Here is a 24,893-nt window from a genome sequence, read left to right as displayed (position 1 = left end):
GTCGGGCACCAATGGAAGGAGAAGCCCTTGGTCCTGCCAAGGTTGGACCCCCAGTGTAGGGGAATGTGAGGGGAGAAGGGGAGTGGATGGGGAGGGGCACACCCTAATTGAAGAAGGGGAGGGAGATGGGATAGGGGGCTTATGTCTGGGAAACCGGGAAAGGGAAAAACATTTGAAATGTAAATGAAATAAAATCCAAGAAAAAAGAAAAAACTATAACCAAATAAAGGCACATAAAAATAAAAAAAACCTAAAACACCAAACAAACATTCAAACAACTATGAAGCCCATTATATGTTGGTCAACTACTCCTGAACATGAGGTCTGCCCTAGAGTGGTTGATAGACCCAGTATCACTCCATTCTTCCAACAGGTACAAATGAAAATTTCGTCGTTAACCTTTACCCTAGTGGCTAAATGTTCATTCGTTCATTTTTTACAAAATATAATTTAAAAAGACATCACATCAAAGTTGAACAAGATAACTCAAAAGAAGGGAGAGAGTCCAAGAGAAGACACAAGAATCAGAGACCTGTCCATTTGCACTCAGGAATCCCACAAAAGCGCTAAACTGGGAGCTGTAATGTGAACACAGAGGAACCCCTGTGCGTGCTGCTTCAGTCCCTGAGTTCACCAGCTTTGCATGGGTTGATTTGCAGCCTGTTTTCTTGGTGTCCTCGGTCACCTCTAGCTCTTACAGTCTTTCTGCCTCCTTTTCTGCAGAGCTCCCTGAACTCTAAGGGGAGGAATTTGATGGAGACATCCTATTTAGGGCTGAGAGTTCCAAGGTCTCTCCCTCTCTGAGTAATGCCTGACTGTGGGTCTCTGTATTTGTTCCTCTCTGCCACAGGAAACAACTTCTCTGACAATGACTGTACAATGTGCTGAACTCTGAGGACAGCAGAATATCACTGGGAGTCATTTTATCACTACATTTCTTTTTCTTTAGACTTGTATTATCTGATCTTACCCTAAGTCCCCTAGGCTGTCTAGTTTTAGGTTCTTAGTCACCCAACAGTGTCAGGTATGGGTTCCATCTCATGGAGTGAAATCAAATATTGGCTGATTACTTCCACAAGCTTTGGGCCACCATTGCACTAGTGTAGATGTCTTGCAGGCAGTCGGGCATCATTGTTACTGTAGTCGCTGTAGATCAAAGGCTGTGGACTGCGGCTGGCTCGATGTCTCCATTCCACTTTCGGTAGCATGCAAAGAATCTTACTATACCGGAGACAAGGTAAAGGCTCTGTACCGGCAGTTCCATGTATGACTGAGAGAAGGCATGTGGAAGCATGACTGAATTGGCTGCTTCAGCTCACGGACGCTGCCGTCAGGGATGCTGCCCAAAGCAAAAATAAACGTGGATTTGCTGATCTCACTTCTGCTCCCCACCTGCTGGCTTGGAAGTTTGAAAAGGTAGCCCGCAGGAGTGAGCGCCTTCTTAAACAGAGAAGAGGAGGAAAAGACATGGAGTATGGTACCTGGCTGGAGAGGGAAGGACAGACGTACTAGTAAAAGAAGAGGCATCCTGATGGGTTTCCATGAGCAAGCTTCTATTACAAACATTTCAGAAGCCTTCTTAGGGCCATGCACTGGCCACAGGGGCAAACAAGGCCACTGCAATTGGTATCCCTGACATGTTCAGGTGGCTCCTGAAGCCACTCCACAGAATCCCAGGGTGGGAAGACACCAAGAGGTCTTACTCTGTATCAACCTTTCTCCTGTTACACTTTAGCCAGGACTAGACCAGACAAGTGACTAAAATTCTAGAGTGAAAAAGATCTGACTTTTAAAAATCAATGTTGAGTTTCGAGTGGCAGTGCACAACTCTTATAGCAACACTAAAAGGGGCGGAAGAGGCAGAAGGGTCTTGACTATTGAGACCAGCCAGCCCTGTCTATGTAGCAACTTCTAGACAACCAATGACAAAGGAATGAGCGTTATACAAGCACATGGGAATAAGAAAGCCGTGTGAAGTCTCAGTACAAGATTATACTAACACAGCACCCTACCTGGAAGACTACACTGTATGCTCTGCTTTGACAAGATTTTGACCTTGCAGGATCCGGCTAAGAGACACCTAAGATCTCTGTAGTGAACCTTAAAGATCTCTGTAGTGTTACCTTAAAGTGAAAGGCATAATTGAATTCAAACACCAGCCACATATGTGCAACATTCTCCATGAGCAAGGCCTCTTGTATTTCATTGTCTTTCTCCCATAGTGCCCCTGTCCTCTACGATGCTCACTTTTTGCTGTCCTACCGCTTTGTTCTCCATGATAGTCATATACCGGTATGCTCTTTGCAGACCTATTCTTTAGCTTTTCATAATTTGGTCTCTGTTTGTCATTGACTCAATGGTACTTTAGAAAAGGGGAAAAAGGGTGGTGATAGGCTGCCCTTGTTTGATTATTCAGCTTACCTCAGACAGAGGCAGAATATTAGTATTCACACAATACTAATTAGAAGCCTACCTTATCTTACTTCATATCATCTAACAAGCTCTAACTCGCTCGTTTCATAATTAAGCATTTAATTCAAAACAGTTCCCTTTATGGATTTACGCTTTCTTTCTCTCAGTCTCAGTAGCCCTTGATCTCCATTGGGAGCTTGTGGACTAAACACTGGCAAGAGAAACTGCAGTCAGGAGCTGGGCGTGATGCAGAACAAAAAGAGGAAAGCCATTCCCACCCCGGCTACTTCTCACTCACTTAGCTAAAGTATCTGCTGTCAGACAGAGAGAACAATAGGAACAATACAGCAGCCATGCTCCTCGCCCAGAACCTGATGCTGGAGGAACATCACTTCTTGGCCACAAGCGAGGGAGAAAGAAAGTCACTATTCATCACAACATGAGTATGTGTCAAAGATCTCTCCGACTGTTCTCTACGCCTCTCCAAGTCCTTCCTGTAAAATCTAATGTTCCTCCTTTAATGACTTAATGGTGAATTATTTATACTCAGCAATTTATCTTTTTGTCTTCTTTTATTTATGCCTGAATTGTATAATTTAACTCTCGAGAGCCCGAGTGTGCTGGGCTGTTGAGTCTGATGGGAAAATCAGGGGCACAGGTCAGGGTGGAAGACTGAAGCTTCCCTCGGGCATGGTCGTGAGCTAACTCACTACATGTCGCAGGTGTCTGGGTGGTGCTGACTTTTCTGGGCAGCATCTATTAAACTGCACCTCCTGCCTTCTCCTGCATCTCCACAGCAGACTAGGAGCTCCTTACCAGCGTTGTACAAGTGCTTACTGCTGCTTGCCAGGGCAGGGCTACTTCCCACCTGGTCGCCATGCCCCCAGTCCTTCTCCCATTAGTCTATTCCCTAAACACCTGCCAGGGTGATCTTACCAGGCTCCAAATCTAAAGTGCGATCCATGCACAGCCTTCAGGAGAGCTCTATCACCCAACACTGAGCTCCCAAACTTGCATCAAGGTAAAAAATAAACACATGGGAAACAAGATGGGTGCTGCTATGTCCTGTGTGGGTCTCCACAGAAGTAGGCCTTGGAACGGAACTGATGCAAGCTACTTGTGTAGGAAAGGATCCTAGCGGAAACTAGTAGAAGTGACACAGCCACTAGTCCCTAGGTTAACAAGCAGTGTCTCTGGGTTACTGAGGAGTAGTTTCATGGTGGAACTCCAGGACACAGGACAGAGTATCCATTGTGACTATCATGGACATCATGGTCCAGGGTACAACAAAGCTCAGCTTTGTCTCTGGAGGCCGTTTACTAGAGGGCACTACCAAGCTATCCAGTACATGAGAGGAAACAGCCTCAGGTAGAGAGTAGGAGAACTCTACAGAAGAATTCTGTAAGCCAGTACAGGAGCACGCAGTGTATGACACTGGATATAAAGCTTACTCCGTCTACTGCCCCTGCACATTCCCATATGGTCTTGGTAGGATCTGAAAATTGATGCGTGACAAGCACATCCGGAGAGTTCTCTGAACAGGCAGGTTTGAGGTGGGCCTACAGATCCCACTAAAGTTCAAAACCTTTGATGGGCCCTGTCAACTCCTATAAAGACCACAATGAATTGGTGCAATTTTCTAGACGTAAAAATGCTCTCTCCAAACAGCTGGAATGATGTATTAAGAGTCACTATAAACCCCAGGGCCAAATGCAGTACTGTTCATATAGTAAGTGCAGTACTGTTCATATAGTAAGTGCAGTACTGTTCATATAGTAAGTGCAGTACTGTTCATATAGTAAGTGCAGTCCTGTTCATATAGTAAATGCAGTACTGTTCATATAGTAAGTGCAGTACTGTTCATATAGTAAATGCAGTACTGTTCATATAGTAAGTGCAGTACTGTTCATATAGTAAGTGCAGTCCTGTTCATATAGTAAGTGCAGTACTGTTCATATAGTAAGTGCAGCACTGTTCATATAGCAAGTGCAGCACTGTTCATATAGCAAGTGCAGTACTGTTCATATAGTAAGTGCAGTACTTTCCATATAGTAAGTGCAGTACTGTTCATATAGTAAGTGCAGTACTGTTCATATAGTAAGTGCAGTCCTGTTCATATAGTAAATGCAGTACTGTTCATATAGTAAGTGCAGTACTGTTCATATAGTAAGTGCAGTACTGTTCATATAGTTAGTGCTCAGTAAATGTCTGTAGAAAAAATAATCTCAACGGTACTGAAGGTGCCCCTACACCAAAAAGAAACAATGGCCCCTACCTACTAAAATAGTAGGTACAATTTCACTACTAGAACCAGACAAATGTCTACTGCTCACTAATATGTATAAGACTGTAATCTTATGCCTAAAAGGCCTAGTTTGAAACCCACCATCCAAACTGATCAGGACTGATTTTTTAATATTTAATTTAATTTAATATTATTTGTGAATTTACATACATATAATGAGACATCTTAAGGGTGAGACCCAAACATAAAATTCAGTTATGTTTTATATCCATGTAGCCTGAAGGAAACTTTACCCCATGTTTTTAGTGCACCCACATCCTGAGAGCAACCCAACCCCACCCCATGGTGTCAGTCAGGTGTGGGGTTTTCTCCTTGTGGACTACGAACTCTCTGACTAGGGATGCTCGACCTATACTTTAACCATCAGCTTGCATGTTAACAGAGACTCACTGACATGCGGACAGGAATAAAATCCTACTTAGGAGGCAAACAGCTAAGCAGTGAGAAAGTGAAGGCCTGAGCAATTAGAACTAAGGCTAGGGTCCTCATCCACTCTCCAGCACCAAGGTTCCTCAGGATAAAGGTCTTTCTCAAAGGGCATCTGGATAGTGACTCTGGGCTCTACCCCCCAAGTGCACAATGGCTTCTGAGGCATTCAAAATGCACAAGGTGTCACCTTGCAACTGAGACAAAAGCGCAGGCTTGAGTCACTTGTAGTCACTAAAGACCTCATCCATGGCTCTCTCCCCACCATTTGAGATGTTAGCCACCAACCCTTGGCCGCATTCCAGTCTGGATAATTACCCTGGAGCTCGAAAGCTTCACCCTCCAGTGCCAACTAAATAAGGTATTCCTTCGGACTTACAGCCAGAACCTTTGTTACGCCGCTGAGGGCTCTTAAAGGGCTGCTCTACCCTAGGGATAGCTGTGTTTGTGTGAGATCAATAGTCCTGGCTCTTTACACTGGTGGGAGATATATTCCAAATTATCACTGGCTAAGTTAGCTATCTCAGATTATTTTAATAGAAAAGCTACTAGTAAATCACAGTCACGTCTTCTCTATATCCAAGGGGGATGACTGAAATATGTGCATTGTGACAAGGAGAAAAAGGAAGGCAAATGGCCCATCTTCCTCCTGCCAGTCCGTGCCGCAGGTCTTGAAGGCTGTTCCAGGTGCTACAGTTGGTTGTACTACCAAAAAAGCTGGGAAAAACTTCCCAATTTTTTGAATAAGTAAGGATCTTCCCCTAATGAATAAAGATTTCAGGGGACCAATCACTGGTCGAGGAGTAGGCGGGACTTCCAGGTAGGAAGGAGGAAGAAAGGAGGAGAAAAGGAACTGAGGCCCACAGTTAGATGGATTTGAGGTGTTAGCCGGATGTTAGATGGATTTGAGGTGTTAGCCGGATGTTAGATGGATTTGAGGTGTTAGCCGGATGTTAGATGGATCCGCGACCGGAGGATTTAACTTAGTATGGCTTACTAATTATGATGTTAGTAGCTGTGCCCAGCGATTGAGTCACCTGTTGATTCTAAACTAAGTTTGTGTGGTGTTTTCCTTCACACGGCGACTCAACTGGGTTCAAGAGAAAGGTACAGGGCACGTGGAATTTGGATGCATGTGGCTGGTGTGGTAGCGACTCACCAAGGGAACTTAGTAAGTCGGGTGGAGACATTTTGAGAGCAAAGGGTCAGAGTCTACTGAGATGAGAACACCCTGCTGGTGCCACGTGGCCTGCCGGTGCCTGGCTTAGCGTGGGATGGAAAATCCTTCTTACTATTTCCTGCTACAATCCTCACTTCAAATATGACCACACACCTATCTTCTAGTCAAATACTAGTTCTGCCCACAAGAGTCATAGACCTTTCAATCCATATGCACTTATCCTTCTGCAGAGGTAAAAACATCCCTAAGACTGGGAAGAAATGCTTGGCTGCCTAGCCTGGAGGGTGACAATGGCGGGCAGATTATGCATTTACTTGTTTGTTTTTGTAATAATCCCATCTGGGTGGGTGAGAGTTTATGGGTTCTAAGAGCAGAAGGTGGCATAAGGAAATTGAAACTGTAAACATCTTTTATTTAAACCATCTCTTCACCACATTAAAAAGAAAATAGCAAACTAACTGTATTCTATCACAAGGATAGAAACAGCAAAAGAAAGAGGTATAAAGTGTCATGTATGATCTCTTTGTACCTATAAACACATTATCTTCTCTAAGAAAATAGGAGACAAAAATTCCAAGATTCCAGCAGATGAAATGTGTGTGGCTATCAAGTATTTAACATCACACTATGCAAATGCATTTAGAAATGGTTCACAATTTTCTCCCCTTAAATGACCTTGAAATTCAGATTAATCTTCGAAGTTCCAAAACAAGTACATGCCCTGGACAAACTATGCTCAGACAATGGAAAATGTTTTGTATCAGTGAAGTTCAGTTGAAATGTGCCAAGCTATTATACTGTTTGAAAGTCTCCCTGGCTAGAACACATTACTAGCAGGCTTCCAGAGCTAGGTTAAACATGCTGCAAATCAATTCATGCCCTGCAAGTCTGCAAGTTTTCTGGTGAAAATGCCTCTTCCATGGCACTTAATACTGTCACTACGTCGCTCCCCCAATTGTCCACCTTGATCTGTGTTATAAAAGTTTACTGTTCTCATCAGCAACAGGCTGAGAGAATAGAGATCCTTTACTAGCATGAAGACCCTCCAAACGTGCCGTGTATACCAGACAGTTCCTAAGTTAGTAGAAATGCTAGACGTGGTAAGCGGACTAAGTTTGCACCGATGATATGCTCAAGATCGTTGCTGAGTTCGGGGAGAACCTGTATTAGAGCTGCAGAGACTTGCCCTCCACCAACACGTAGAACCCGCAAAGATGGCTTTGCTAGAGCCCTGACGTGGATATGACACACTGCAACCAGTTCCCTCTTCGCCAAAGGCCCTAGATCTCTGACGATGTAGGAAAGGCAGCTACTGTCATCCGTCAGCTTGCCTGTAATATCTGAACTCTTGCAGAAAGACAAACTGACCAACACAATCTTGAATCTCACCACTGTCAAAAATGTCGTGGGGACTGACAAGATAATGTAGTTGGTGAATTATTTGCTGAACAAGCAGAATGACCTGAGTTTGTTGTACAGAGACAGAGAGAGAGAGAGAGAGAGAGAGAGAGAGAGAGAGAGAGAGAGAGATTTAAAAATGTTTTTAAAATGGTGGGTCCTTGTAGTCCCAGCACTGGGGATGTGGAGGCAAGTATGCCCCTGGGACTTGGGCTCCCGGGCCAGCCTGTCTAGCCTAATCAGCAAGCCTGAGTCCACAAGAGGCCCTGTCTCAGAAAATAAAGTGGAGAGTACTTGGGTAAATAGAACAACATCCGCCTATGCTTGATAGTCTCTGCGTGAGAATGACCCTGTACACAAAGGTACATGTGCCCCCCCACACACACACACGTGTACATGCATGTACACACACTAGGATGCTCACACAGAATAGGAGAGTATTAAAGATTGTTCTGAACTATAAACAATTAGCAAGGCACAGAGCCTGCAGGTGGTGGGAAGGAGGCGGGCCCATGGGGCTGAATGCAGAATAAACGGTGTGCAGCGCATCTCAGCCCACAGCCTAGCCTAGTGTGTCCATCCTGGTCTTCACTTGTAATTACTATGTACTTTCTAAGTATCCTGATTTAATCCCGGCCACAAATTCCAATGGGAAGAAAAAGAACAAAGAACCAATCATTTGGAGGAGAAATGGGAGAAAATCATCAAGGAATTTCATCCCAGGAGATCCCAGGGAAGCAAGCTACCCTGTGGGCTGTCACCAGGCTGTGGCATCCCTCCTGTGCCTCAGTAATGCTCAGAATTAAATGGCTAAGCTAGAGAGCATTTCTCTCTACTTGGCTTTTAGCAGTAAAAGGCTGCCATCTACTTAGGTATCACAAACCTAACTCAAGCTTTTATAACATCCTAAGAGCACCTGACAGCGGTGAACGTGTGCTTGCGATGTTTAATGATTCTAAAAGGAAGAATGCGCAGGTTATAAACCTCCCTCCCACTTTGGTTTTTCTGTTTACACCAGGCTTAAAAGGGGGTAATAGAAATGAACTGCTTCATTTCATCACCACAGAGTTCTTATTACAGCCAAAGAATTCAAAATTACATTACTGGCATTTTTTAAAGAGATGGGTTCACCTATCTGAAGTAAAACTTGCAGATTTGTGTCCTGGAGGGCTTCGATGCCCCTGGCCACAGTTGAGGACTGGGATATGCAAGCAGCTGTCACTTCTCTGTTTCTCATCCACAGTAGGTGGTTGCCAGGCAACAAAATACTATTGTCTGTTTCTGTGATCTATTGGCCAATTCTACTGCTGATAATGTTTTTACAGTTTAAAACAGGGCCACCTTTTGGACAAGAAGAGATGAGCAAAATTTCTGAGGCCGACAATAATGTATATATGAATAAATGCATTGCCTGTACCCTAAAATTATATGTATCAGTTTATAACTGCGTGCAAACATAAATATTTATTTTGCAATACTCATATATGTTTGTGCTATCACACACATTCTTTTCCAGTCTACACACATATAAATTTCGTCGGCCTGCAACCAGCATCTAAAGCCATGTGAGAAAATCAGAGCATGAACTAGAGAAATAAAAACACAGTCAGAATCATTTTCTCAGCAACGGCAATGACTTCAGATGTATCAGATGCGTCAAACCCTGTCCCTTGATTGTGAAGCCTTCCAGAGAGCAAGGCTCTTCTTCCTATTTATATAATGGAAAAACTGGGAAGCTTTGTCAGCTTCTTTGAATCATCTCACATATTAAAGGAGCCATTTTACTTAACATGTGCTACCAATGTGTTCAAAGACCATTCAACTAGTGGTACCCTTTACACATAGGAATCTTAAAATTTTTTTCGTCTTAAACATAATTGAATTGCTCTCCCTGGAATAGCCTCGCATGACTCTCATTTGGTTAGGATCTGGGTCCCTGGATAATTACAGCCCTGCCATGTTCCTTTTGCATATTTCACCAGCTTACAGATGAAATGACACACGGTGTACTCACTATAAAACTGTCAACATTACCCTCCATCCCTTGCCGCTTGCTTTGCATTGACAAGGTTACAAAGATGAGAATTACAATATTCTTAAGATGTTCAGACACAACATCAAAACAGCCTGTAGGAATTAGGGCTCGAAAATGCCAGAGGCAATCAGGCTTTGAAATGAAGAGAAATAAAAGTCATTTGTACAGATTTCTGGAATGGCACTGCACAATGTCAGGACAGTCTCTAGATTTTACACAGTGCCCATCCGTCTTGTCTCACCATATTTCAAAAGCACTTTAACTAATGCTTCCCTCTAGAGGGATAAAATTCATTACCATTAGCAAATCTGCATATTACAAGAAAGCAGAATAATCAATATCCATTACGTGCGCGGACATTATTACTATAAGTCTACTATCAAGAGTGCAACGCTAGCAAAACAAAAGCAAAGTGTGTTAATCACGACCTGAGTAGTAGACAAAATTACTACTTTTCCAGAGAGCAGTCTTCCGCAGAATGCAGCTGCCTCCCACTAGAGCTCCCAGGGACTTTTTCACGTCGCAACCTACAAAAGACCCACCACTTCCTTCTTTGGGTTCATAAGCAACCAGCAACCGTCTCTGCCATCAATCCATTTCCTTTCTCCTTTCTCCACCTTCTTCATATCCCTTAATGACTCTTCATTACTTCCCCCAAAGAACCAAACTCAAATCTGCAGCCCAGTTTGTCATGAATCTCTTGTGCATTCGTTTCCGGCATTCTCCTAAAGCTACTTTTAAAAATCGCTACCACTGAACAACATAATCTCAACAAAATTTAAAATATTTTAATGTTATAACAGTGGGAGACTGCAGGAGAGGGAGTAAAGCGAAAGGTGCAGGCTGAAGGAACTACAGTTACATACATGGGGATGCCTATGCCACAGAGCTGGGCTTCCCCACCTGTCGACCCCACTTCCCCCATGTGCTCGCTGCGGGATGACAACCACAACACTCCAGAACCACCCCCTCCAAGGAGGCGGGGTTATATGATCAGCCAATCAGAGCCCGCGATCCCGGGTGTCCAACCTATGGGGTGGCAGTGGCCATGCAGGGGGAGGACATAGGGTGGTCCGGGAGGGGCCGGGTCCGTGGGAGGAGTGCACGTGTCCAGAAAGGCGGGGAACCCGCGGGCGTCCAGCTGCCGAGGCGCCGGTCGGGTGTCCAAGTTCCGCTGCCCAGTGCGGTCTTGGACTGGGCAAGGCAGGCAATGGCCCGCAGAGGAAGACCTGTCCTTGTGTCCAGTTCCAGCAGAGAGGGAAAGACACAAATAACAACAATAGTACCTCGCGCAGATCGGGCAGAGAGGAAAGTTTCTGGCCCGCGCCAGAGTGGAGAACGCCAAGGCGGGGAGATGCTATGCAAGACAGGAGGAGGACAGTGTGGAAAGACGGGAACAACCCGAGGGCTGCGCGGGCAGGGCAGGGTCCCGGGTGCGGTCCCTGGAAGGCGAGAGGCGGGATGCGCTGTCCAAGGTGCAGGGGAGGCGGTTGGTGCGTGGTAGGCGCGGAGCCCGAGCAGACACTGGCCGGCCAGCGATAAAAAGAACGGAGAACATCTGTGTGGGGCGCCGGGCACCCCCGGCTCGTAAAAGTGCGGGAGCCCGGGGAGCGTCGGGGAAGGGCGCAGGGGGCTCCCCCACACCGCCGCCTTCCAGTCTTACCTCCAGCTCCGCTCCCCTCCCCCCTCGCCCACTCCCCTAGGTCCCTTGTTCCCCGGCCGCCTCGGGGGCGGGACCGGGAACCCCTCCTAGGCGGCGAGTCCCTACGCCCCGGGGATGCTGCGGGCCGCGGAGCCGCTTACCTGGGGCCGCGGTGCGGGGATTCGAGGCAAGCGAGCGCCGGGCGCGGCGCGGCTCCTCCTCGCCTCGGCTTCTCCTCTCGATCCCGCTTCTGCCGGACTCTGTCCAGGGCGCAGAGCAGCCAGACCGGGCTAGACTGCAGCCTCCGCTCGCGCCGCCACCGCTGCCGCAGACAGAGGACGCCCCGTGGCGGCTAGAAGCCTGTGTGAGTAGCAGCGCCCGGGAGAGTGGGATCTGCTCAGGGGCGCTGGAGACTCCGCGGCTCGGGGCGCGCGGGCGTGCGCACGCGCGCCTGCGAGTGTGAGTGAGTGTGCGCGCGCGCGCCCAGGGGTGGGGGGAGTCGCGAGGGGCGGGGGAGCGAAGCGGGAGATGCTCGTAGGGACCGAGGCAAAATTCGTCGCCCCCGGAAATCCGTAAAGCCTAGGAAGGATGGGCCGCCTGTCTGGCCTGGAGGAGCTGCGGGCCCCGCAGAGAAACCATAAGAGAAGGCAGCGTGGCGCGCTCGTGCTCAGGATCCCGGCCGGTCTGGGGCCCGCGGAGCGCTCGGCCACTGATGCTACACAAGTAGCGCCCAAGGCAGAGGATCGCGCAATCCCCTCGGGGGAGGAGCTGAGGTGACTCGCTCGTGCCACCGCTGCCAGTTTGGATTTCTAGGCTGGACGTTCTGGGACTGGTCTTGGTACCCCATGGTTACCATGGCGACCTTGAAGGCGCCAGGCTGGCGACCCAGGATGCAGGGAACTATGTACTTGCAGTAGACTCCAGGATACTGAGGTGCACTGCTCAACCTGGCGCTAAGGTTGAACCTGGGCACAGAGGGTGTACCTCAGTGGTGGTTGGGATCAAGTTAGATGAAAATGTTACCTTTTTGTTTTCCTTGGAAGCCACTTTCCCTCAAAGTTAACCACTTTCACATAGAAGTGCTGGCCTTCTCTTCGTTAAGATTCTACCAACTGTCCAGATATACAAGTAATGCAAAGTAAGCTGAGAACACCTTAATCTCCTAGCGCACTAACACCTTAGAAAATATGGTTAAATCCCCACTTACCTGTCCTATTCCTAAAAGGTACATGGAGCTGTTGGTATATTTTTCCATGCTTATCTTAAGTAAGCAGACTTTATTCACCCAAGAATTCTTCCCAAAAGTGCAAGGTCTGTGTTACAGTTGACATGCTCTTCCTGGCAGGAACCCTCATGAGGGGGTTAGGTTTTGCACTTTTTTGCCTGCCCTACAGTACTTGCACGGTGCCACTGTACATTGTGTACTCTCTATAAATGTTGAATGAATGACATTGTTTTCTAGCTTCACATATCCTGAAGGCAGAACCCGTGGATGTTGGAAATGTCATTACCATCCCACTAGGCTTGCTTGATTTAAACTTAGGCCAGTTCCCTGTGTGAACAGCTATTTTCCCCTCTGGCTGCCTGGGCCCCAGTGCAAAGAAAGAAAATAAGAGGATACTGGCCCATTGTGCAAATTTACCAAAAGATTCATGCTAAGAGTACTCAGGAACTTGGTGCTGTGTTCCTGCGGACACCTAACCTCTCAAAAAATGTCCAAGTCACCGAGTCACCGAGTCACAGGTACTTAGCAGTTTGCACACTCTCTTCTGCAGTAAAGGATAGGAAAGGAGATGGTAAGTGATTGTCTGTCTCTAGAAGCTGGTCAGAAGCCAGCTTTTTTCTTGTCAGGAACACCAGGTGCTAAACACTGGCCCGTACATACTTTACAAGGTCACTGGGGATTGCTAATTCTGCTGCTACTGCAGGATCGATTCCTTCAATCAAGTATTTCCAGTCTTCTTAGAAGCAGGAGTCCTCGATTTCACATTCCACACTCAATTTCAATTCCTTTGAACTCAGGCTTTTCCATGAGCTACCACTCTTGCCAGTCATACCACAGCTGTGAACTATATAACTGAAATAAAGTGAAAATTAAAAAGGATTCATCTGGGGGCCTCCAAATCCATTTTTAAAAAGATTTATTTATTTTTAATGTATATGACTACCCTGTAGCTGTCCTAGACACACCAGAGAAGAACATCAGATCTCATTACAAATGGTTGTGAGCCACCATGTGGCTGCTGGGAATTGAACTCGGGACCTGTGGAAGAGCAGTTACTGCTCCTAACCACCAAGCCATCTCTCCAGCCCCACGTTGTTCTGGCTTAGGGGGTCCCTTTCAATGGCTTCACTGCCATTCTGTTTACAGTCTTCATAAGAGACATTCGCTGTGATCTTGGAACTCTCAATGTTTTGTTAAATGGGAAAGTTAGATATTTAAGACATTGCCTTGAAAAGAATTTCTAAAACTTGGGAACGAATATGCAGACTGGACCCCTGACAGCCAAACTAGCCCACGGACGTAAGGCAAAGTCTTCCAAGACAGTTTTCAAGTGTTTACATTGCCTTACCTACCAGAGTGGAAGAATGCTCTCAAAGCGGAGACTTCTTCAAATCTCCTTTCACCACCAAGACAGTGATAGTAGGCAAGAACAGACCACAACAAAGAGACTCATTCCTAAAAAGAAAAAAGAATCCTTAATATAATGGCTCCTCTCATTTTCCTATAATTGTCATAAAACTTTCAAACATTAACCTTAGAAACACAGAGCTCTGATGGAACATCTGAACAGACACCACCTGATTCTCTCTCTCTCTCTCTCTCTCTCTCTCTCTCTCTCTCTCTCTCTCCCCCCATACATATATGAAACCCAAAGGCCCCACCTCCTAAAGACCAGCAGATTGGGGCAAGAAGATGTTCTGTAAATTTCAAAGTCAGCTCCTCCTGCTAGGAGCACAGTGCCCCAAATTCTCTTTAGGGAGAAGTCAGGAACTGAAATACTGCTGTGGTTTTAGTGGCTGTGAGCTTGCATAAGGATAAGGATATAGGCAACTTCCCTTAGAATTAGGTCCCAGACCACTTAGTCCACTTGAGTTATAAATGATTAAAAAACAAACAAACAAACAAACAAACAAAAAACAAAAAACCGACCAGCATGGAAAATCCAGTGCCCGCTGGGTGCAGAGTGGAGCCTTGAACAAGGAGTAGGCTCAAGTTACCTGGTTCATACTACACTGTTAGTATTAGCCTAGTCTTATTACAGAAACTACTGTCGTAACTTAATTCTGACCAGATGTTAGACATCATGAGGAAACTTAAAAACAAAACAAAACAAAACAAAAAAATCCCACAAGGAAAAAAAAACAGAGAGGAAGTCACAGCTTATTGGAAGCCAAAGTGGACAAGTTTCTGTTTTGGCCATCAGTGCCGCTCTTCGGTACAGTTGGCGTGCTACGCCGGGCATCCTAATGCTTTCTGGAGTTACAGATCCCCTGAAGCTACCAGGAGTCTCTGTCCAAGAAAATGAATGTTTGAATGTCAGGAAGCTCTGGAAACACTTTCTGAAGGGGAGGCGGAAGTTCTACACTTAACATGAGCCCTTTTACTACATATTGTCGAATGATGGCTAAAGGAAGGCAAATTGGGGGTTACCAGTCTCTCATCCTGTCTTCTTACACCAAAAGGGTAAATTTTATTATACATAAATAGATTGTATGTAGGTATGTGTGTATATATAATTATGTACTTATAACTCAGTAAACCTCACTTTAAAACTCGTTCAAACAAAGCCTGCGCTTTCCTTGTTGACTTAGCGGATCTTTCTTTCTCCTCTCAGTTTTCAGCTGTTTTATCTCTTCGAGATTTGCTTCAATCTAGTGACTTACTTGTCCATAGGAGATGCACAAACAGATCAGTGCTTATTGAGTGCTACAGAATCACTTCTGCTTTTCTTACTTTGTTAGCAAGGAAAGAGAGGTACTTTGCCTTTAAGGCATCTGGTTCAACTCCCATTATTCTTAAGAATTAAAAGAAGAAGAAGAAGAAAAACCAGTAAGTGGACATATGCAAAATGCATCACTTAGGCCTCGTGCAGCAAATAAACTTCTATCTGAATTACCAATGAGAATTAATGAAGCTGTTGTTAAGTAGGCCATTTGGTCAATGATTGAACATTAGTGGCCAAGTCTATACTCATATTTCCACATGCACACTCCCTCACAGTATGAATTTAAATGGCCACCACTTCTGGGCCATTGCTATAATCTGAACTTAAACGGAAGGGGCAAAGAAAATCGCTGGAAAGTTAGAATGGATGTTGTGGACAGGGACAGCTATGGATTACCTATCTGAGGATCCCTAGGCAGACTGGGATAGACGAGAACATGATACAGCTTGTAGTAACCCGTCAAAGGATTTGTAGTATCATCAAACATTTTTTAAAATCTACCTCTGAAGACCCAAAAATCCATTCCTGGATTATTTTCATATAGACGGTACTGCCGAAGTCCTTCAGAAACCTGATGTTTTGCCTGCCCAATTTATTTTCACTTAGTAACACAGAAATATTTTCAGTTAATGTAACTTTTAAGAATAGAATTTCCAAGTAATTAATAAAAAGAGGAATTCCCAGCAGAGGAGAGAGTTTAATGAGGATGCCTCTCATGCTCATGTATAAGGGTAGCATTAACAGAGCTACACAGTCAGAGCTGTTGAAAGCCCAACCATCCGTGTATGGAACACTTACAGAATCTGCCTTCCTATAGGCTTCGGAGGTTGAGTGTCGGGAGTGGGGACTGTCATGATGGTCCTTTGACTGTTTTAGAGGTAGTCTTAGTGTACCATGAACATGGCATGGGATTCTCTGCCACAGGACCCAAGTCAAAATCCCATTTCCACCAGTGGCCTCATGGGACCTCAGACTCTTCACCTACTGTGATGCTGTTGCCAAGGCTGCACGAGCTGGCTAGCGCCTTCCTCGTTGGTTTGTTAGGAAAATTACATGAAGCGACATGAGGTGGGTTCCCTGGCATTATAGAATACTGGCTCCACAGCAAGTGTGTGGCAGAAACTTGGAAGACAGACATGATTGAGAAGCTCCTGAAGCAAGTGTGGCACCTTTAACGGGACTGTCACTGAATGGGGTTGATGGCTTCTGGGAGTCCTTTCCAAGGATATTTTTAAGAAAACTGCCACAACCCAAAAGTTGGCAGAAAATGACACATGCAGGAACTTGCAGATTCTGTAATTCTAGAGGTACTGTAATTCTGTAAATTCTGCTACTATTGCAAAAGTCTAAGCTTTTCTGTTCATCTGTTTTTAATTACTGTGGCTTTTTCCCTCTATTATACAGATTCTAGTTCCCCAGTGGTATATTGGCCCCCAATTTAACTATATAGATATTCATTTTCCAGATTAATATCAATGTTTAAAGTTCCTTTCTTTAAAAACATAGCTGTTCATTACCCACAGATGTGCTCAATGGGAGAAAGAAGTAATCAATACAAAAATATATAGGAAAAAAGTGGAAGGATGACCTCTTAGGGGCCAATCATGTTTCATATTTTAATGTTTATCCTTACCTACAGATATGTGTTTATATTTGTTGTCTTTAAATGTCATTTAAGTAAAACGGCAGTCATTATATGTTATCATATTAGAAAGAAAAAAAACGTTAAACACATTAATAGAAAGTTAAAAATGCCCACTAATTTTTTCTTTTTTCAAGATGGGCTTCTTATTTGAGCAAGTCCTTGGAAATGGGATTTTAATTGGGTATCCTTGAAACCTTACCTCTTTATGCCTCTGCTTTCACCATTTCTAACAACGAGCCCTTCTTAATGGTTCTCTACAAGTTTAACTTTACCTTGATGACGTATTCTGGAATCACAAGCTGTGCTCCTTGGCCTCTGGCCATTCTGTGGATACTTTGCATTACTTAACCTCCACCCCCCAAAGCAGGTCCACCTCTAACCTTGGACTTGGTGTTGCATTCCCTGAATGAGCAGGAAAGAGTCTTGATTTCAATAAGTAACCAGGGTGCTCGCTGGAGTCACCATCTATTAGGTCTGCAGACATTTGGCTCAGGGGTGGCGAATTATTTAAATACATGTATTATGTCAGTGGCTGCAGGCAAAATGGAGAGAAGCGGCAAAGGGTCCTTAATCATTAATGCAAATGGCAGCTAAAATTCCAATGGACCTGCCTCCTTTTGCAGTTGATTTGTTCTGTTTTTTCCCAGGAAGATATTGTATTTAATAAAAAGTGCAGTAAGGTTTATAGTTTGCTCATTGCATAGATGGCAAGAGGTCCCCGAAATAAAGACACCTCAAGCCATAGCATCCCACTCTGCAAATCTGGTTGCCTTTCTGAAAATGAGAGCTAAACAACTGCTGGGAGACAAGAAGTGGGGAGGGGAGGAAGGAAAACCAGGCGGGATTCTCTACAGGAGTTGTCTTGGTCACTTTCCTATAAAATGCCATGGCTGAGGTACCTGTGGAAGAGTTATTTGGCTTTATTAGAAGGCTGACAATCCATGACGGTGAAAGGAAGGGAGCAGGTGGCTGACACAGCAACTGAGAGATCAACGTCTCAAACCACAAACAGGAAGCAGAAAAAGTGCACTGGAAGTTGGGTGTGGCTCTTGAAAGATGAAAGCCCACCCCCAGTGAAACGCCCTCCATCCAAGCCACGCCTCCCAATCCTCCCCAAACACTGCCACGAACTGAGGAACAAGTATTCAAATGCCAAAAATATAGGAGAATCCCACTCAAAACCACTAGAGCAGTGTCGTCTGCCAACTGACTATTCACCCTATACTGTAGATGATGAGAGTTTTTGGCAAGTAAGCTGTCATCCTGAACTGCATTCATATAATTCATAGAATAGCATATAAAAGTGGTGAAACAATGTATCTTGGAAATTGTATACAAGGGATAACAATATGCACAGAAAAGTTTTGGTGGGTGCTAAAATACAAAAGAAACGCCAAAGAATTGATGGCACAGCTGTGCCTTAATCAGAGAAACTAGTCATGTGTACTGAATCAAAGAATTTGATTTCCTGAATTTCCTGAATCCAGAAAAGTCGACTCCCTGGCAGATAACCAAGCATCTTTCTTCTTTCTTATGTTGAGCGCTCCATGGTGGTTTGCACAGATCCATCCATGTCAGAGTGGAAAGGGTCTCAGAGTGACAAACCAAAGGTTTTTTGGAAGGAATTTATGTCACTAAAGCTGAGTAGTAAGATCAGGGCAGAGATAGAATATTTGTTAAAAAGAACGAGGCCAAGTGATTCAGAACCAAGTCCAAGAGCAGCAAGAAGCCATAGGAAAAAACCCTTCCTCTGTGATATTTGGGTAACAGAAAGCACAAAGAGTCCACTTACTTCTATGCCCTTTGATAACATTGTTTAAAAAATCAGGCTTTAATATGATGAAACCATATTTGACTATAATGATAAAAATAAAAATAATTAGTTTCTTCTGAGAGAGAAAAAGAGAGAGATTAATTCAGTCTTTTCCAGGAACAAGTCCTCTAATAGGATACCTAGTCTCAAATGGTCAGCCTTAAACACATACACATAGGAGCAACACTAAATAGACCCAACAGATAATATATGTGATTACATACATAATATATCACAGTAATACTTTTAAAAGTCATGAATTTGAGAGAGAGTGGGAAGATAAACGAGTTGGAGGGGGAAAGAGGTAGAAAGGATATAGAGTAAATTCAAGCGAAATTTAAAATTTTAAAATTAAGGGTTTTATTATTTAACTATTTCAGTGGTTGTTCTAAAGTCCACTGTATACACTTCACCCTAATCCGCACAGCCTCCAGAATAGACCTTCATATTCAGTGGTAAGTTAGGCATGAAAGTGGGAAAAAATCAATCATCATCAGTCTGGACTGGATTTGTATTACAGGATGTGAACTCGAGCAAGTTTCTGACCCTCACCAACCCTCAGTTTTCTCATCTGAAAATGGGAATAACTTCGTGTCCGTGTGTCCGTGTATTCTGTATAGACATGAGACAATCTTCAGCATGTCTTTACTTCCTAGTGTTGGCACGAACCTAAAGTATGTGAGTGTGTGTGGTGTCTACCCCTCTTCTCACTTGCCTAGATGCTGTATTCCTTCAATGTCATCTCTCCTCCTCACTATATCAGCCTGACTTGCTACTTCTCTACTCAAAAAGGATTCTACTGCATGAACCTGAGACCATTTATTTATCATAATGATCTCCCTTTGCATACATCCTGTGTGTAACCTACAATCTGAAGGATGGAAATGTTACTGGATTTAATTTTTCAGATAGATCAAGATATGAAAGAGAATAGTCAAGCAGGGAAGGTACACATCTTCCCTCTGCCTTCTGTCCAATTCCTGCCCCTCTATCCCTCCACCACACTGTAAGTCTCCTAAGAGGTCAACTACTAGGAATCCTTCTCTTGGGAAGACACAGCTCTTTAGTGTATTAAAACTGCAAAACTCTAGACTAAGCCATATAGTGATGATCACCCATGATCACTCAGCGAGTTTCATATTATAGGAACCATAATGTTTTAGACGTAAAAGAAATAACATCACATTCTGTGAAGTACCACATAAGGAATCTAAATTTAAAATATGTGTGTATGTGTGTGTGCATGCGCATGTGCGTTCGCAGTGTGCAAGTATTAGTCATGACCCTTTCTAGACAGATAATTTTCTGATGCTATAGAATAGAAACTCCAGACAGTGATGTAATAGGGGTATATTTTGGTAGTATTAATCCATGGGCATTTCAGTAGTTTCATCCTATGACAATTACAGATAAAAAAAAAAACCCACTGAAACTCGAATGGAAATTAGCCCTTAACAGCTGCTTTGTGGAGCAATTTACATTTTAGATTTCCAGAATAGCAGCACTAGTTCAGAATAGGAGAAACAGATTTCATTCTTATTGTAGTATAAGATCTCCCATTTGTTAGAGATTTTGTTCTTACTGTAAAGAAAGAGAAAAAATAAATGGAGCCTGGAAGGCTAGTCTACACCCAACAGGGTATTTTGGGCTTTGCTTTTCTCCAGTAGTTGTCATTGTCTCTTACCCAGACTCTGGCAAAGGGGATGTGCAGTAATCTAGTTTAGAGACTCAAAGACTGAAATCAGGAGATACTGAGGTTTGGTTGATAGCCAGGCTGAATTAATTGGATGTGTTTGTGTCTTATCCAGCTAGCCTATCATTATTAAATTTCTAAGAATCCTATGTAACACTTGAAACTGAAATATCAGCTATGACTTTGTCTCATTTGTCTCTAAAGCCATTCCTACCTTCTTCTCCAGGTGCAGGTCATAGCATCGCTGCTAACAATAAATGCCTTGGAATTCTTAGGGTGAGCTGCACCAAGGCACTCTTCTGGGCATGCCAATCATGTTGGGAGAGAAGCTCGCACAGAGTCACAATCCACCAGTCAAGCTTCACAGAGATGCAGTGTAGCCCTGGGAAGCATCCCACTAGACCTTCTTCTCTGGAAGCCAATGGACCTGACTTGTAAATGCTGGCGCTAGACTAGGAAGGGAGGCGAGAGGGATGACATTTCAAAATTCAACCCATGTGCTAAATGTACTCTTACATTTAATTTCCAGACTCCTCTCCTTTATGGCAGGGTTTTATTTGAGACTCTGATAGAGTTATGTGACCAGAGGAGGAAAATGCACAAGTTGGGGTTCAGCCACGATCCATTTCCTCTCAGTCTTACTTTTGAATTATTGTCCAACCCCTACCCCAACATTTACAGTTTCAGACTAGAGAAGATGGCAATCCCCCTCTCTAAAAGTTGTTCTGGTGATTAAATTGCTAAAGTATTTTATAAAAGCTAAGACACTGTATAGATACAGGCATATCTTGGAATGTTGCTTCGGTTAATAGAATATTGAATATTTGTATGTTTAATGCTAAATAACAGTATCACAAGTGATTACAAGCTGAGCAACTTGATATAGTGTCTGAGGAAAGAGGCCCAATTGCAAGGCGAGTTTCTGTGCATCTCACACTTACATCAGTGTACCCCCATTTCAGACTCACTAACATGTGAGGCAGATAACAAGGTGTGAACTCATCAGTGAGAATCTCCTGGCCCATGTCTCACACCCTTCACTCTACTCAGCCTTATCTCCTCTTAATTCTCTTTGATTTTAATCTCTTCTGGGTCTACATCATGTGTGTGAGTATTTATGCACACCGAGCAAATGTCCTAAGGACTGGGGGAAATGCACATGGCCTTCGAAGAGCACTTAGATCTGTTATAGATACATCAGTGATCACTGCCGGCATTTGTCTTCTTTGAGTATTTTTATCATGCATGTTTTCCCAGTTTAAACCACAGGGCAGGAGCTCTGTCTGATTCTATCTGTAAATCAAGGAGAGAGCATTGTTGTTCAATAAATGCTCAGAAATACCAGCATCCATGTGAGGTGACTAGGTGGAAATGGCTTCCTATCTATTGTAAGGAGAAAAGGAAATGGATACTGTGCAATTTCCACACTAGTTATCTCATTTGTGTATCATAGTATCAATAGATAGATAGATAGATAGATAGATAGATACATAAGTAGATAGATAGATAGATAGATAGATAGATAGATAGATAGATAGATAGATAGACAGACAGACAAACAGAATGGACAGTTCTGCTGTTATCTTTCCTTAACCAAAGCAAAAACTGCAAGTAAGGGTTAATGCCTTGCCCAAGGGCCTGTGGCAAGCCGGCACCATGGGTAGAGGAGACAGAAAATTATAACTCCTCCTAACCAGTATGGCAGAAACCTCAGTTAGTACTTGTGGGTCTTGAACCTGCCAAGAAGCAGATACATTAGATGCTTTTATATGACACCATCTAACTTTGACCCTGGCTCACAGCGAGCACTTAGAAAATAGTTGCTCAATCAATCAATCAATATGATGATCAAGTCGGAAGATTCAAGAAGTAATTACTGAAGCCATAGCAAGCTTTCACATCCTTGTCAACTAGGCTGCCACCCAATCCCCCAAAGCCCCACCTATTAAGTTTCTGCCGCATCTAGTGAAACTCACAACGTCAGTTTTCAATACCGCTTCCTAAGCCTGTCATTCCCAACATGTTGCTACCTGTGGCTGATAGGTTAGGTAGGTGGTTCTTGACCTTCTTAATGCTATAACTCTTTAATAAAGCTCCTCATGTTGTGGTGACCCCAAACCATAAAATTATTTTCGCTGCTACTTCATAACTGTAACTTTGCTACCGTTATGAACTGTAATGTGAATATCTGTGTTTTCCAATGGTCTTAGGCAACCCCTGTACCCACAGGTTGAGAACCACTGGCTTACATACATGGCCATTGTCCTAACAGACTTAAATTTAACTTGCAAAATGCATGTGATAAACGCAAGAGCTATTAAATTATAGTTAAGCTTCTCACTTCATTAAGAAAATGTGTCAGGTGTTTACTGTTGAATCTTCTCTGTTACTCAGAAAACCCCAGATACCAATCTCAGAACACATGTGCTCTATAGTGAGGGGACCATTATACTTGTCCACGCCGCCTGCTTCTGCTAGAGGTACAGCAGCACTGAGAGAGAGCTGTGTATTGCAGTGAACGTCAAAGGGTATTGGACAGACACATTGAACTTTTGCAATAGGAAAGTTACAAATGGTTAAAGGTATAAGACTGTCCTGGCATTCCCAGTGGCTTTCACAGATGTATCAGGAAACTGTCAGGAGCCTTGTCAGCTACACTAGATATTGCTGACGTTCACCTATTAGCTGGTAAGAATGCTCTACCATCCTCGATTGTGCTCAAATCAGATAACCGCACATGTTCTACATGTCCAGCCATGTGGGGAGCAGGCCCACATTCTGTGCATGCTTTTTGTACATGTAATCTCTTTTGAGCTGCTTTTTGGGTAGCATTCAGATAAGCTTTTTTTGCTCAAAATAGTGCATGGAGGAAACTGAACTTGCAGAGTCGTTTCTCAGACTCTGCGTTGAGTTGCCCACCTGCCGCCACTCAAAGCCCCTCTCTCAACATGCATTGCTGGTCCATGGCACTCCTGTGCTCCGTTCTGCTGTTTGCTCCCCAGGAAAACTGACAAGTCATCTATCAAATCATTTCTCCCAGACAAAAATCTTACTGAAGCAAAGGCTTTAGGACATGCCCTCATAATGTTTTCAAAAACTATAAAATGTACAGCCCTAAATTTGCTAATTCAGCCAGTGCTGATATGGTAGCTCAAGTGTATTACTCCTTTAATAAAGTCATCTGAGGATTCTAGGAGTTTCCCATATCGAATCAGGCCAGGGAAACAGCCTGGAACTTTCACCTCTTTGCCCCCTTAAATGCTTTATATTTACTTCTCTTTCCCGTTAGTCACCGAACACTGACTAGCCACCTGTCAGTTGAAATTTGTGGACAGGGAACAGTAACAGTAACAATAGATATATGCATGCAGGAGCATATACACACATAAGGCATATATGTAATGCATGCTGCATGAATTTATAGTGGCATAAATAAATTTGAATTCATTAATGTCAGCCAATTCTATTAAAATAGAGCATGGAGTAATGTTTGCTGGCTTACTCGTGGTGTGTCTGAGGTCATTTTATTAATAGGGTTGCACACGTGCCTGGCTTGCAAACAGTGCCGCTTAACAATGTGTACTGATGTTCTACTGACATATTTCACCATATTTCATATTTTCAACCATGTCATTTCCGCTAAACTTTAAGAGCACAGACACATGATTTGTCAAATGATTCTGTTTTTCTTTTTCTTCAAAAAGTCTTTAAGAAATAATTGTTACCAACTAGTTTCTTGTTAAAATGCAGATTTTAAGGCCCATTTTTGCTTTTAGTTAATTTTTAATCAAGTGTCAAACATCTCCAATCTTTAGTCATCATGATAAAATATATCAAGCACTTCCTCTAGGGCATGCATTACTAATCTAATTTTTTTTATTGATGGCAAAGCTCTGATTTGGAAAGGTGGAATAAGTTGCTAATGTAAGAAAAGAAATAAACATTAAAATCTGCTTAGGATTCAGATCTAGCTTTCCCTCAGGGCTATGCTCTATCTGGTACATTCTGAGGCCTCGAATTCTAGAACCATCAACATTTTACAGACACATACTTGTGTGTTGCAGAGGGTTGGTGAGAGGAGAGAATATTCCTTCCTTCCTTCCTTCCTTCCTCCCTCCCTCCCTCCCTCCCTTCCTTCCTTCCTTCCTTCCTTCCTTCCTTCCTTCCTTCCTCCCTTCCTTCCTTCCTTCTTTTTTTCTTTGTCTCTCTTTCATAGCAGAAAGCAGGGGGATTTATCCAATGGGGCCATACTAGAAAAAAGAACAAAGGGATCCAGTGACCCCACCCCCACCCCCCACCCCCGATTAACCAGCTCCAGCATCTTTCTTTTTGACACCGGTCTTGACATCCAAACACAGTGGCCCTGGGGAGAGATGAGTACCAGTGGCAAGCTC

General features: G+C 43.8%; 1 protein-coding gene across 9 annotated transcripts in view; it reads right to left on the bottom strand.

Annotated features, from left to right (window-relative positions):
- Enox1 (ecto-NOX disulfide-thiol exchanger 1) overlaps positions 1-15,014 on the bottom strand; it is a 564,401-nt gene extending 549,387 nt beyond the window's left edge. For 4 of the 9 annotated variants that reach the window (XM_063274306.1, XM_063274307.1, XM_063274305.1 and 1 more), the window contains exons 1-2: positions 13,976-14,083; positions 11,560-13,475 (exon numbers count right to left, since the gene is read on the bottom strand). The gene's annotated coding sequence lies outside the window, so the exon portion shown is untranslated. Of the gene's footprint in view, positions 1-11,559 lie in introns of all 9 variants that reach the window. The other 5 variants (XM_039094033.2, XM_039094034.2, XM_039094030.2 and 2 more) reach the window with 5 other exon arrangements.
- Between the last annotated feature and the right edge of the window lie 9,879 nt (positions 15,015-24,893).

The sequence above is a fragment of the Rattus norvegicus genome, chromosome 15, assembly GCF_036323735.1.
Source record: "Rattus norvegicus strain BN/NHsdMcwi chromosome 15, GRCr8, whole genome shotgun sequence".
NCBI lineage: Eukaryota > Metazoa > Chordata > Mammalia > Rodentia > Muridae > Rattus > Rattus norvegicus.
Note: the sequence above shows the minus strand (reverse complement) of the source record. Positions and strands in the feature narration are given on the sequence as shown.